General features: G+C 40.7%; 1 protein-coding gene across 4 annotated transcripts in view; it reads right to left on the bottom strand.

The window, feature by feature from the left end:
* The window catches only part of akap6 (A kinase (PRKA) anchor protein 6), a 276,529-nt gene that overhangs the window by 211,472 nt on the left and 50,825 nt on the right, over nt 1–14,232 (bottom strand). The gene's annotated exons all lie outside the window — the stretch shown is intronic.

Below are 14,232 nucleotides of genomic sequence, written 5' to 3'. Positions count from 1 at the left end.
GCTACTGTAGACCACCATATATGAGGACGTGCTCCCTATGTAGATATAAATGTCTCATTCTAAGGAAACAAAAACACAATGATTTTTATTTTCAGGTGATTATTCACTGAAGAAAATGGATATATTACAGTCCCTCTCCTGCCAATATGTGTACCTAAATCTTACACACTGGGGCTTTAACATATTTTGCATTTAAAAAACAAACTGTTAGATGGATCCACACTGTGTGGAAAATAAAGGGTGTCAAAGAGCACATTTCCATGCAGTCTATTTTTGAACAGGCTTCTCTAAGTCAACCCAATAAGATCATCAATGACTCCTCTCATGTTCAGCACACAGAGTACGAGCTGCTGCCCTCTGGTAGGAGATTCAGAGCGCCCCCCTGTAGACTGAACAGATTTAAAAATTCATTCATACCTCTGTGCATTGAAGCTTTTAAACAGGGGTGTTTTTAGTGTATAATGGTATTTATTTATTTATCTTTTAATGTTTCTCATTGCTACACTGGGTATAATGTTGATTTGTCTTTGTACGATGTTGTATATTGTAAATCTATGGCTGCAGTATGGGTGTAAGGCCCAAGACAAATTGCCCACTGTGTGGGACAATAAAGTTAATCTTGATCTTGATCTATTCACTTACTTTCTGAGAGTAAGATGAAAAGATGGAAATCAGTGTTGTGTCTGCTATTAAAAACAGTAATCTATCTCAGCACTGAAATATAAAACAATACACAAACAGATGAGTACAAATTTAACAAACACGATACAATGTGTTAAGCAACGAGCTCTCATGGTGTTGGTGTACTAACAGTTTTCCCTGCTTCTAGACTTCATGCTAAGCTAGGCTAACCACGTTCTCGATTTAGTTCTCTTATACATTCTTCAAAATGTTAAACTTGTCCTTATAAAAGTTTATCTTTGCTGACATTTGTTCTTAAGTCATGACATTCTCACAACTATCAAACAAATGGGAAGATTACTTTTATTTTATTGTCATCATTCATTAATCTGATGCATCATATTCAGTATTTAACACACAATCTAAACCTTTAAAGGACAGGGACTACTTTGTGTCTACAAGTAATTGTACATCTGAGCAGACAGAAATGACATGTGGAGTTCCCAAAGGCTCCATTCTGGGGCCTCTTCTGCTTTTTATCAAATCAAATATTTATTAATTTCTTAAAATGCACTGTAACTTTTATTCTTGTATTTTAAACCTGTCTTAGTCTTTTTATTAATTTTATTTTCTATTCTCTGAATTGCTTTTAAATGTCCTTTTATAATGTGTTTCTTTCTCTTGTTTCTTTTGCACCTTGTCTTAATGCTTTTGATGTTTTATATCGAGACCTTTAAACTGCCGTGTTGCTGAAATGTGCTAAATGAATTTGCCTTGCCTTACCTCAATCTCCAATCTCAATTTTTTGTTATGAAATTGTTCTGGTGCACATCCACGAAATAAGGACAAAAACAGCTTTTTAAAATGACACTGACATTAAAAGTCAACATATCAAAATGGTAAATATTTGAGGCAGTGAGATTCAGGTGCATCTTGTGCTTTTTTCATTAATAATAAATATGAAAATTGATTTTAACGTCGGCCTTACTGACGATAAATAAATTACTGCTTTTCTAATGAACAGACTAACCCAAACTAAAATTAGACGACCTTTAAAAAACAGGTGACCTGGCTCCGAACCCTGGACAGATACTTTATATCCACCTCCGGCCCGCTGAGTCACCGTGCTGCTCCCTCCATGGTGACCTGCCTGAACAACACAACACCTCCCTCTCTGCTGCGGTCGGATTAAAAGACCGCTCGGCATGTGAGAATGTAGGTCACACACGCTGCCAGCTTGGCTCATGCTAACTTGGCTAACAGCGTGACCTGCTGAGCACCGTTCCAAAATACATTTGTCACTACAGTACGTGGGGCTGCAGCCCTGCTGGAAACATGCTGCCTGCATGTAGTCAGTGTGGGCAGATACATGTTCAGATACACAGGTGGCTGCAGAGCACACACAGCTTTTCATCTCACCTGTATGAGCACAGTGTTCACTGTACAGGTGTCACACAGATCATGCACAACTGGCTGTGTTCTGGCTCCGGATGACCAAGCATGAGACGACTATGGCCCACATGTGTCTGACAGATTTAGCTGAGAGTTTGGGGGTGCTGACTGGTCAGCAGCAGTTTACATCATCCATCATGAGTCTGACCTCAGTCTGAAAATCAGGCGTTCTTTAATTAGGATGCTGTTTGGCTTCCTTTGTTGGTACAGCAGCGGCTGCTGACCAAAACTGGACGGACATCCGGCACAGCACGAGCCAGCTAACTCAGTATTGTATCAGATTTGATTTTTTTATGTTAGCAAATGATGTTAAACTTCTCCTGGTGGCCTGGAGGCTGACCATGCATTTGTACCCTCCCTGGTTGAAGTGGAGTCAAGGACCTTTGTTGCATACCATCTCTCTCACTTCCTGTCACAATCTTTATCTACTAAAGGCAAAAAACTGCCCCAAAGCAGCTTCATTAATCAATATCTTTATATTAAAAACAGATCAAATAACGCTCGTGTGTTGCTTATCAATGCGTTATCATCCCAGGTCATCTAAAACAGACAATTTCTGTATGTGACACAAAACTGAAAAATCATATTTTGGGCTACAATAAGTATGTAACGTGACATCAATATGTCACTTAAATGATGCACTGACAAAGTTATGTAACATTACATGTAGGGATGCACCGAAATGAAAATTTGTGGCCGAAGCCGAAGCCGAATATTATTAAAACGCTTGGCCGAATACCGAGTACCGAATACCGAATATCATTGTTTAGTTTTTCATTAGTTTTTGCAGATGAACCCTCCAGATTAGTGTTGTCACGGTACCAAAATTGGGACCCACTTTGCGATACCAATGAAAATATCATGGTTCTGAGTAGTATCACGATACCACAGTGAAAATGAGGCAGATGTGCCTTTTGTCATTTATGAAAAGATAAATCACTTTTCTATAATACATCAATGATATTTCAATGGAATAAATTACTTATTGACTTATTCATACTTCAAAACAGCATCAATAAGTGAATAACATAGGGGGGATCAAAATAAAATAAATAAATAAAATAAAAATCAACCAGCCACCCTCCTCCCCTGACAAGTAAAGAACAGTCCCTTCATAAGTAAAGAACAGTCCCTAAAGTGCGGTGAGGTTTGTGGGCCGTGAACGGCTCGTTTCTCCTCTGACACGTCACATACCTGTGTTCGGCTGGCTCGGCTGTTCAGGTACTTCTGGGCAGTCATGACGCCAAGAAGAGAATATTATTGGAGCCGACTTCTCCGTCGCCGGGTAAGCCGATGGCCGCCATATTTGACAGGAATACATTAACGTTACTGTGTCTGTGACCCCCGTTCAACCCACAATCGGTGGGATTCGCCTTTCGTTTCTGCTGCTGGTTGAAATCTGTAGGCTGCTCGCACTGCTGAATGATTTAAGCCTACTTTGCTCGATCAAAACTATTTTTAGTTGCGAGTGCGGTGCGCCACACTGCCGACATTTTATAATGCCCGTCACGGCACGCTGTTTGATTGTGTTATCAAAACATACCGTTATTATTCGGCCTTGCTTTTAACTTATTCCACCAAATACCGAATGTATGTTTTTTTGCAATATTCGGCCAAATATATTCGGTCTCCTGGCTGAAGGACTGTGGCCCTTTTAACACAGAGATGGCGCTATAGAGCCGCTATGAAGTCCCTTCTTCACACCACCTTTGCAGTTTTACACAGAACCACACAGCAGCACCATCATGTCGCTCTAGTGTGAGATTTTAGACAACATGCTGGCATTGTGAATCAAAGGAAGCGTGACGAATTTTATGTCTGCCTTTAGTGTGACGTATGACGTGTCAGCAGTGCTAAAAAATAATAACAATGGCACAACATGGTAACAATCATTTAGCGTCCCTGCTATATGGCGGCTGATCTCGTCCTCTGCTCCGAGGGTGAGGAGCTCCTGGACCTCATTGTTTTTACAATTTGTGGGCATTTTTGGCTTATTTTTGTTTGAGTTAGCTGCTAACTGCTAACAGCTAATTTATAAATCTCTGGCAGTGGATCAAATGCATAACATGTCCTCAAGACATTACACCTGTCCTGCCCATGACCATGTCCTGTTCATACGGACATCATTGCGGAGCGGTTACAACCTCCATTTGGGGCTCAGGGGCGAGATAGCTCTGACCCTCTATTCCATGATCGTATCTTATATACAGAACAGCGAGGCGGAACAAAGGCACAATATTTCTGCCTTGTACAGAGAGTGTAAAGGGGGTTTGTGTTTGTTTGACCATCCACCCTTGAATTTCTTGCTCTTAATACTAAGTCAGTTGTGTTGAGCATCAAATATTGTTACAGATGGGTTTACACTGGAGTTAGCTGACAGCCTGGTGCTTCTCAGAGAGACGCCACAGGGGTGCCTTCTGTGCTGGTATCACACGCTGAGGGACATGACAGGGCGTCATATGGGAATGAGAAAAGGTTGAGTGTATAGTGCCGAATCCACTGAAAATCCTCGCAAATTGTGCAGATCTATTTTTTTTTTTATTTGGTATCTTTTAGCTTGAAGTTTTGGCCACTGCACCAGTCAAACAGTAGAGACTAATTTAACAGTGACTTCTTGTGATCCAGCCTCTGTTAAATTCTGGCAAAGTGGACTGAAAGTGCACATTTTAAAACCAATAAAATTGTAATAAATAAATAATTCTCAGTCTCAGGATTCTGTTTTACACTAAAACCAAACTCCCAGACAAGACTGTTTCTCACTGGTTGATGTTGTAACTGTGTTTCTGTACTGGTGCAGCTGCGTCCCTGAAGACATCACTGAGAGTTCATCACATCTTTCTCAATTAGGATATCTGGAGTAAAGTGTGTGTTTTATACAGCGCTTTCATCTGACGACCGAAACCCACCACCTCATCAGAAACACCCCACCGGGAGATCAAGAACGGCCTCGAGAGGAAGGAGCGCAGTTAGAGGAGTTCACAGAGAACACACTGTCCAGGAAACACACACACACACACAAAACCTAAAATTAACTGACACACAAAGCTTGAGACAAGTTAAACAAAGCCAAACTGTATGTACAGAAAGTCTTATACACATCCCCCAAATACACACTTACAAACACACAAAATGTACATGAACTCATAATTACACACACGCACACACACACACACACACACACACACACACACTCAGTTTCATCATCAAAGTGCTGTCATGTCGTTCTAAAACAGTGGTGCAAATGTCACCGGTGTCTTTCAGATGCTTCAATAATTCACAAACAGCGTTAATGTGCTAATACACACACACACACACACACAGTCACACACACACAGAGCGCTCAACAGAGGGCCCGTCTGATTGAATTAACACCACGTCTGTCGTTTCCATCTGAAGTCATTTGTTAGAAGATCTTCAGTCCAGTCAGACTGCTGTGAGCTAATGAGACCCTACAGTGTGTGTGTGTGTGTGTGTGTGTGTGTGTGATAACTCTGACAATGTGTGCATGTATTAGTGTACATTTTTTCTTAAGGACATTTTCTGTCCTGGTGACCTGATTGTGCATTTATATATTATTCAATATTAGTTTTAGGCTTTAATTAACCATTAAATGAGACATTTCTGAATTTGACAATAAGTGATCATAAAAAAAATATTTGTCTGATCTGACTGACTAAAACACACACGCCTTCCACTCTGTTTTGGCCCCGTTCTGCTAATCGACAAATTCATGAATTAAAAGCTCCACCTTTTAACAACAGCCAAAATTATAACTAAAAATAATATTCTATTAATCGCCCAGTCCTACTGCAGAGTCATTGTCCCTAGAGTGATTTCACCTTTTCCATTAAATACAAAAGCCAGGTGTTAGCTGTGACAGTGGGTTTTTGTGCAGTGGGTAAGGGGCTTTAGTTAGCTTATGTTAGCTAATGTTAGCTAGCTAACTGTCCAAAGATCAACAAACACTAACAGTCAGAGCTGATGAATTAAGGTGCAGATTTTTCTGCTCTATCTGTCTTCAGAAAAATCATCAAAGTGGACGTCTGTGCTCTTGATAGCTGAGTGTCATAACCTGGAAAACGTGGACTTTTAAAACATGCATGTGACAGCCCTGCAGCTGGTTACTGAGGCAACAAACAACAAAACTGATGTGACACAAAACAACCTGAAAGTTTCACCTCTCATCACAACAGAAACTGAAACTGGATAAAAACCTCAAGAGACATTTTCATTTTGAATTTAACTGACAGTTGATTAACTTTGAAGGGAGTGTTTGCCCAGAGCGTGTGGCTGTATAAACCCTGCTGTGTGTGTGTGTGTGTGTGTGTGTGTGTGTGTGTGTGTGTGTATGGGTAATTTACAGTACAATACAATACACAAAGAGACATTTACACCATGTCCATATACAAGCAGCTCATTCAGAATCACACATTTCTATAATACATACTCAATCTTTTAATCTCACAAACACACACACACACACACACACACACACACATTTTCTGGCACCCCAGTCACGTAGAGTCAAGACATGACCTGTCAATCACAGAGTCCATACATCCAGCAGGGTTTCTAATTGCCTAAAATCAATCTGAAGCCAGTCGACTCGGGCCTCAGCTCCAATCCCAGCTCACCCTCATCACTGCCGACATCAAGGGCTTCAGAGCGGCCGCGTTCAAACCGCCTGCGACAGCTCCGCCTCATCCGCACCCATTCGATCTAATAACCTTCAACTCCTCCACTACAGCCCATCAGCGCGGCGTGTTTTACCTTGGAGATCAAATACTCTGTGCTCCTTCTCCCCCTGGAGTATTCAAATTAAGCGGCTTCAAAGACGACCGAGACCCGCTGCTGCGATACAAAGACTTGTTACAGTAATTTTTTCAAAGTGGTAGCTTCTGCAGAAAGGCTCCCAGCTCGGCCTTTGCGTCTGAGGGTTTCGTTTATGTTCTGAACTCTGCAGTTGTTTCTCTGCTGCTGGACATTTGAGCAACTTAAACTCTGTTGGGACCAAAGAGCAACTCACTCTGCGTCCTCACATACATGTAGTCAGTCTCTGGCCTCTAATGAAGCTGTAGCTTCAGGAGCGTGTGTTGCAACAACCTCTCTGACTGGGCAGGTGTGTTCTGACGTAGCCGCCATGCTAAACACAAGGAGGCTCGTTTTTTCCAAGCTTGATCACAGTCTCATTAAAAGTTTTTTAATTCAACATACTCACACTCCCAACTCTTCAAATGCAGCAGCTTGGTCAAACTATGATGCTCCAGGTGCTCCTCTAGCATCAGTTTTGAATGTGCCAGTTGTCATGTCAGTTGCGTCTTTTTAAAATAATCTTTGCTGTTCATAGGAAATGTAGGTTTTGCCACAAAAGCTGCTTTAGGTTTAGGCAACAGAACTAAAAGGGAACATGATTTGGGTTTAAATAACTGTGTTTGGAACTTAAAAGCTCTGACACACCACGCCGACGGTCGGCTGTTGGTCAATGGTAAAGAATGGACTTGAGCATCCTTTCCGTGTAAAAAGAGAGACAGACTGCATGTACATATGTGTGAGGGTCGCCCACGTTTGCAGACTGACAGATGTAGAACGTGGACTTAAACAGAATTTCACTGTGTTATTGATTTAAATACCACAGAAGAAGAGGTATCATAGATGATGCATTGTCTTTGATAAAGTTTGTTTGGTCTTGTTTTCAAAATCAAAAAGGCATAAAAATATATTTAATATTGTGAAAACAATGAGCAGCTGTTGTTTAACTCCACCGGACGTCAGACTGGTCAAACTGGAGGGAATTTTTCAGGAAGGAGAAGCTGGAGCCAGTGTTTCTGTTTCTTTTTCTTTGGTTGTTTAAATGGCCACATCTTCGTCACAGTCGTTTTCCTGTATCTAACTCACACTGAAACAACAATTTACTTAGTAATTGTGTTGTTTGACTAAAAAAACTTGCATGAATGAAAACTGCACATCAGAGCGGTTCAGGATCTATAACATGACACTCTACACAAATGTTTACTGTATTGCTCCCACAGTAGGTGATCATGGGAAAACTTATCTGCAACAATCTTTCATCTGCTTTAATTTTTTCATTTCTGACCATAAAGTACATCCTGCCTAAACTCTCCTGTCGTCATTAGAAGTCAACTAGAAAAGCAAAACACTGTCAAAAAACTGTTTCTTTATAAATTCAGAATCAGAAAGACGTTTAAAAATTTTGATTCCTCTAATCCAATATTCAAATCACTTCATTTTGTAAAGTCTTTTAAATCTTGAATTCCTCTATAAATGCCCTCCATGTGCTCCCACCCACCACAGACTTCCTGTTCATTCACTGCAGCACCAAAACACTATCAACTCTTCAAGGGATTGCAATAGCAGGAATATTTCTAAAACTTAGTGATGTTTTTGTTGTATTTTCTAAAATGTGACAGCTTGGAAACAACTTTACATTTTAATCAAAGCTCAGAGACCAAAGCTGCACTCAGAAACCAAACCAAATTTTGGTTTATGCAGCAGGATAGTCAACAAGCTTTTGATTTCTACTTTGTTTATTTAGGCGAGAGTGAACGTTTAAATCCTAAACACTGAGCAGGTCAGAGGTTTCTTACCTTCTCACACCGTCTGACGGCCTTTTCTCAGATCAATAATTAGCAAATCAGGATCCTCAGCGACAAAAAATGATTCTCAAATGCGATTAAAAAGTCAGAAAGTAAAAGTTTGTGTGCTCCTAGTTTCTCTGTCCACGGCTACAAACACACTGCTGCTACCATGTGGGAAATGGTGACGGACTGACGCGCCAGCAGTGTGTGTCTGTGTGTGTGTGTTTGTGTGTGTGAGTGTGTGTGTGCTGACCTGCTTCTTGAGTAGGGGTGTTGGTGTTGGGGAGAGGAGGGGTGACAACAGTTGGAGAGGTTATTTTAGGACCAACCTCACCCACCCCCGAAACATATACACACACACTGTTGCTGTAGATTCAGTGTCATTCTTAACACTTAAAACACACACACACACACACACACACACACACACACCCTGTCATACTTTCCTTATCACATTTTACACATACTGTATTTCACCGACAGGAGTTGCAGTGATATACCGGTACATCGTGACAAGTAATTAAAGTTGACGGTTATCACACCGTGTACTGGACGGAGAATCTGCCCTTTATTTTAGTTATTTTCAAAGGCTAGACTTTTAACACATACTGTAAAACTTCAGTTAAAAGTCCAGTCCCTGTTAAATGCCCAGTCTCTTTTACGTGCCCAGTGTGGCTTCACATTTTGACAAATAAACGCCTGTCTCATTTAGACGCCTGGTCTGGTGGCCAAGGTCCATTCTTTTAAAAGAAGTTCTACAGATGTATAAAACCGGGTTGTTGGCTACCTCAAATTATGTGTCAATTGTGTTCTTATATTGTGTTCTCAAAAATAAGACAGATGCAAGGTCACAGCGACCTTGACCTCTGACCATTGAGCACCAAAATTAAATAAGTTCATCCTCAAGTCCAAGTCATTCTTTGTGCCAATTCTGAAGAAATTCCCTCAAGGCGTTCTTGAGATATTGCGTTCACAAGAATGACACAGACAAGGTTACAGTGACCTTGACCTTTGACCACCACAACCTCATCAGTCCATCCATGAGTCCAAGTGGGAATTTGTGCCTTATAGAAATTTCCTCAAAGTATTCTAGAGATATCACATTCACAAGAATGAGATGGATAAACGGCCAGCCAGCGGGATAGACATACAGACAGAGGGACAGATGCACAACCCAAAAACAAAATGCCTCCTGCCATGCCTGTCGTCGCCGCAGAGGTGTAGTAAGTGCCTATAATACTCCAATTTCATTATTTGAACTACAATAGTTAGTCACCACACTGGTATAGAAGTGATAAACATAGCTTTGAGATAATGACCTTGACCTATGACTGCCAAAAACTAAACTATTCATTGTTGAGTCCAAGTGGACGTTTGTGCCAAACGGGAAGAAATTTCTGTGAGGTGTCCTTGAGAGATCGTGTTCACGAGGATGGGACGGACAGACGACCTGAAAACAGCCTATCCCAGCTGACACTGGGTGAGAGGCAGGGTTCACCCTGGACAGGTCACCAGACTATCACAGGGCTGACACATAGAGACAAACAACCATTCACACTCACATTCACACCTACGGACAATTTAGAGTTATCAATTAACCTGCACGTCTTTGGACTGTGGGAGGAAGCCGTAATGCCCGGAGAGAACCCACGCTGACACGGGGAGAACATGTAAACTCCGCACAGAATTGCTCCCACACCTGGGATCGAACCGGGAACCCTCTTGCTGCCCTCACAGTCCATAGTTTTCATTTTTATTCACATCACCTCTGTGAATAAACAAATATCCAGTAAAAAGATTCCCACACAGCATGTGAGCAAACAGGAAGTACACAGGAGCTTAACGTCCCTAAGTTCCTGTAAAATCTTTCTCTAAATGTCCTGTCATGTCTGAATGAAGCCGTGAGGAACAACAAAGTATAAGAAGATAACAATGGTACATGTTCAATGTCTGATTTGTCTGTTTCATACCGGTGCAGTCGTCATGGCAACATCATGCTCTACGTCAGACTAAAAGACGAGCAGGTTTTGAGGATTCAGTGTGGCTGGTAAAGTTTAAGATGATTCTCTTAAAATGCTGATATGAAAACTGACACAAGGATGGGATGGACAGACGGACAGTAAATGTACTGCATCACTGTGAATAATGACAAAGTATTCATTTGTTAAAGACAATAAATTGGTTCTGTAAACACACACACGTATTCGTACTTATACTGTAAACTCCTGAGGAAGCTCATGGACATCACAGATCCCCTGGCTTTGCTCTAACCTGAACCAAAACAACAAACAACATCCTCTCACACAGAGGAATCCACTTTCTCATCTCTGTCTCTCTCTAACACACACACACACACACACACACACACAATTCGTCTGCAATGCAACAGCTGGTAATTGTGACAGTTCTGTGGAAGGGCACACAGACAGAGAAGTGAAGGTTAAGGCTATTTCCTGGAAGGAAAAACTGTTTCATCATTAAAATAATAATAAAAGTCCAATTTTTAAGAGTCAAAGCCTGAAAACACAGAAACTCGCTCCTTTCAGTTCAGCTGTTTCATTCCTTCTGTTAAAAATACAACATGTGACGAGACAAAACAGCCCGAGGCTACAAGCAGCTCCGAACTGGCTGAGTTAGGAGAAACTCCTGAAAGGGACGTCCTTACGTGAAGAGTCCTAACTTTTTTAATCTACATGATATTTGAGCTCTGACAGTAACAACCTCAGCTGGTGGGCCGTGAAGTCAGAGCCAGTTGTTTCTGAGTCTTTCTGAGTCTCAGGTCACAAGTCTTCAGAAGTAAATCATCTATAGGCCTCATGATTAAATATTCAAGAAGTGTGAAAGCCCTGTCATATTTATTATGATTCATTTTATTAATTTTAGCAGATTGAAACTTGAGATAAAAGATGAAAGTTTTGCTTTCAAGTCTAAGTTTCAAGTGTCAAGTTCATAGCTTGATACTTGCCTCAGTTTCACAAATGCAAATCTCAAAGAGGATCTTTGATGCTTTTCTTTATTTTCTGTCACACAGTATGTGTAACATTACAATGTCCAAAGTTCATATTAAACGTGGTCGAAAATTCGAATAATGAGGCAAAGATTAGGCGCAAGGGAAAAATTATTATTTTTTGCAAATACATATTTTAATCCAACTTTTGGTACTAGAATAATAAAATCAGTTGCTTTTTCTGGCCACTAGATGGTGCTGGGGTTTTTTTTTCCCTGGTGAGGTCAGCAGAGGTCTCAGTCAGCGGCATTTGTAGGGCTGCTCGATTATGGAAAAAATATTAATCACGATTATTTTGATCAAAATTGAAACTGAAACTAAATTTAAATAATTTATTTGTTTAAGAAGGGACAGTGTACATCAATGAACATTCCTTTTAAAGAAAAAAAAAGATCAAAATCACGATTATGGCATGTCATTTCTGTCTCTACACGCGTGTTTAAAATTCTCCTCTGCTCTCTGTATCGCACGGCGAAGTTCTAGCTCTCCCTCTACCATTTTCTGCACGCTGTTTTTGAATTCTTCTGTGATCACCTGCCCCTCGCATTATTCGTGGTATACCTACTTGACTGGCTCATGGAGTGAAAAGAGGAGAGGAGGGGAGGAGGAGCTATTGTGCATGCACGGCTTCCGGGTGCGTTTGATTTGCAACACAAGACAACGAGAGTAAACTGACAAGAAGCGCATCATCATTTTATGTCGATTATTTTGTTTTCATAACCAATGAAAGCCCAAATCGTAATCTAGATTAAAATTCGATTAAACGAGCAGCCCTAGCAGGAAGTTCATCAGAACAAAGATGGAGGCACTGGAGAAAGGAATCAGAAATGTGATACATGTGATTTGCTTTGTCTCATTTAAAATTTGGCCAAAAGTAAACCCTTCGCACAAAGTAACCAGCATCCACGATGTCAAATCAAGGCTTTTTTTTTTAACTCCAGGATTTCGTCTTTAACTTGTAACTTTCAAACATCAAAAAATACGTTTTAAAAATCTAATAACTAATTTGTGTGCGTTTTCCCTAAGTTGCTCCGGGAAGTCTCTGTGAGAAGTATCTGTCGCTTCGGAGAGGGTAAAAAAATAAAATAAAAAATCTAATCCCAGCTACCCCCTCCTATGAAAAGTAATGAATAGTCCCTAAGCCAATATAAAGAACATATGCCCCTCCTCAGTCTTTAAAAAATATTTGACCAAAACAAAGTCAAACCACAGCCACCCCCTCTTCTGATAAATAAAGAACAGTCCCTAATTTACGTTCAAACAGCGCTTTACAACCGAGTCGCACTCCTCCTCTGATAAATATACAGGTGCTCCAGTACAGACAGTATGAGGGAAATAAAGTGAACATGAAAACACGATCTGGTAGAAAACTAAAATCCAAGTATGAACCTGTTAAGGAGCCTTACAGGTCCCATTTAAAGACTCAACAATTCACTACCTGGTTTTGATCTTAGCTGACAGTGTTGATATTTGACTGTGAGTGAGTTGAAAAGGTCAAATGAACTTCATGAACCATCCACTCTCGCTTCCTACTTTCTTTCTTTGTCTTTTCCCTTCCCTTCCTTCCCCCCTCCTCTCCTTCACATGAATATCTATTGCTCCATGTTGAGAGCAGTTCCCAGAATTCCTGGCGTGGCTGCGACAGTGACATAAGGAGACAGAAATATCCTGACAGCTGAGAGACGGCAGGCAGCTCCTGGACTGTGTTTAAATGATCAGGGACACACAGATACAAGTAGACTGACTCAATCATGTTCTCTCTGTAAGAGTTTCATTTTCAGGAGTTTTATTTAAAGCTGCAGCACAATGATGATGATGATGATGATGCATAATTTTATCCTACAATCACATTTATAAACAATAACAGTGGCGATAACAATCATTTACCGTCTCCATGATATGGCGGCTGATCTGGTTCTCTGCATAACCTCACTCTTTTCCCAAATTGCGGGCATTTACGGCTGTTATTCTTTTTCTTCCTTGAGTTTGAGCAATCTTCTACTTGTAGCAGAGTATTTTTACATGTCGTTAAAGTATTTTTACTTCAGTATAAGATCTGACTACTTCCTCCACCCCTGCTGGGTGGTGAGTCTGAGCAGTAGCAGCATACATTAATTGAGAGAGCAGACTGTGGCACCACGAGTTAACCGCCGAGCATCCCGGTGCCTGACTGAAGTCCTGGAACAAAAAACTCCCCTGTGGGCTGAAAAGCATTTTCACACAAATGGATGTCATGAGAGGGACATCAGTTAAAACACTTCAAACTGCAGAGCGTTTATTAAGTTACTGTGTGTGTGACATTATCTCAGAGTGAAGTCTACGGGGCAAAGAGGGGAGAGCGGTCAAGTGACTCAACAGCAACAAACTCTGCAGTGGAGATGAGACAGTGGAGGAAGAAGTACTCAGATCTTAAAAAAGTAGTAAAAGTAGAAATACTACTGTGTAAAAATACTCTATTACAAGCAAAGGTCCTGAATAAAAATTCATTAGGTTAAAAAAAAAAAAAAAAGGATTAGCATCAAACTTGACTTAGAATACCGAAAGTAAAGGTACCAT

This window comes from Epinephelus fuscoguttatus, linkage group LG14, assembly GCF_011397635.1.
Source record: "Epinephelus fuscoguttatus linkage group LG14, E.fuscoguttatus.final_Chr_v1".
Lineage (NCBI taxonomy): Eukaryota > Metazoa > Chordata > Actinopteri > Perciformes > Serranidae > Epinephelus > Epinephelus fuscoguttatus.
The sequence above is the reverse complement of the archived record's forward strand: the minus strand, read 5'-3'. Positions and strand labels throughout refer to the sequence as shown.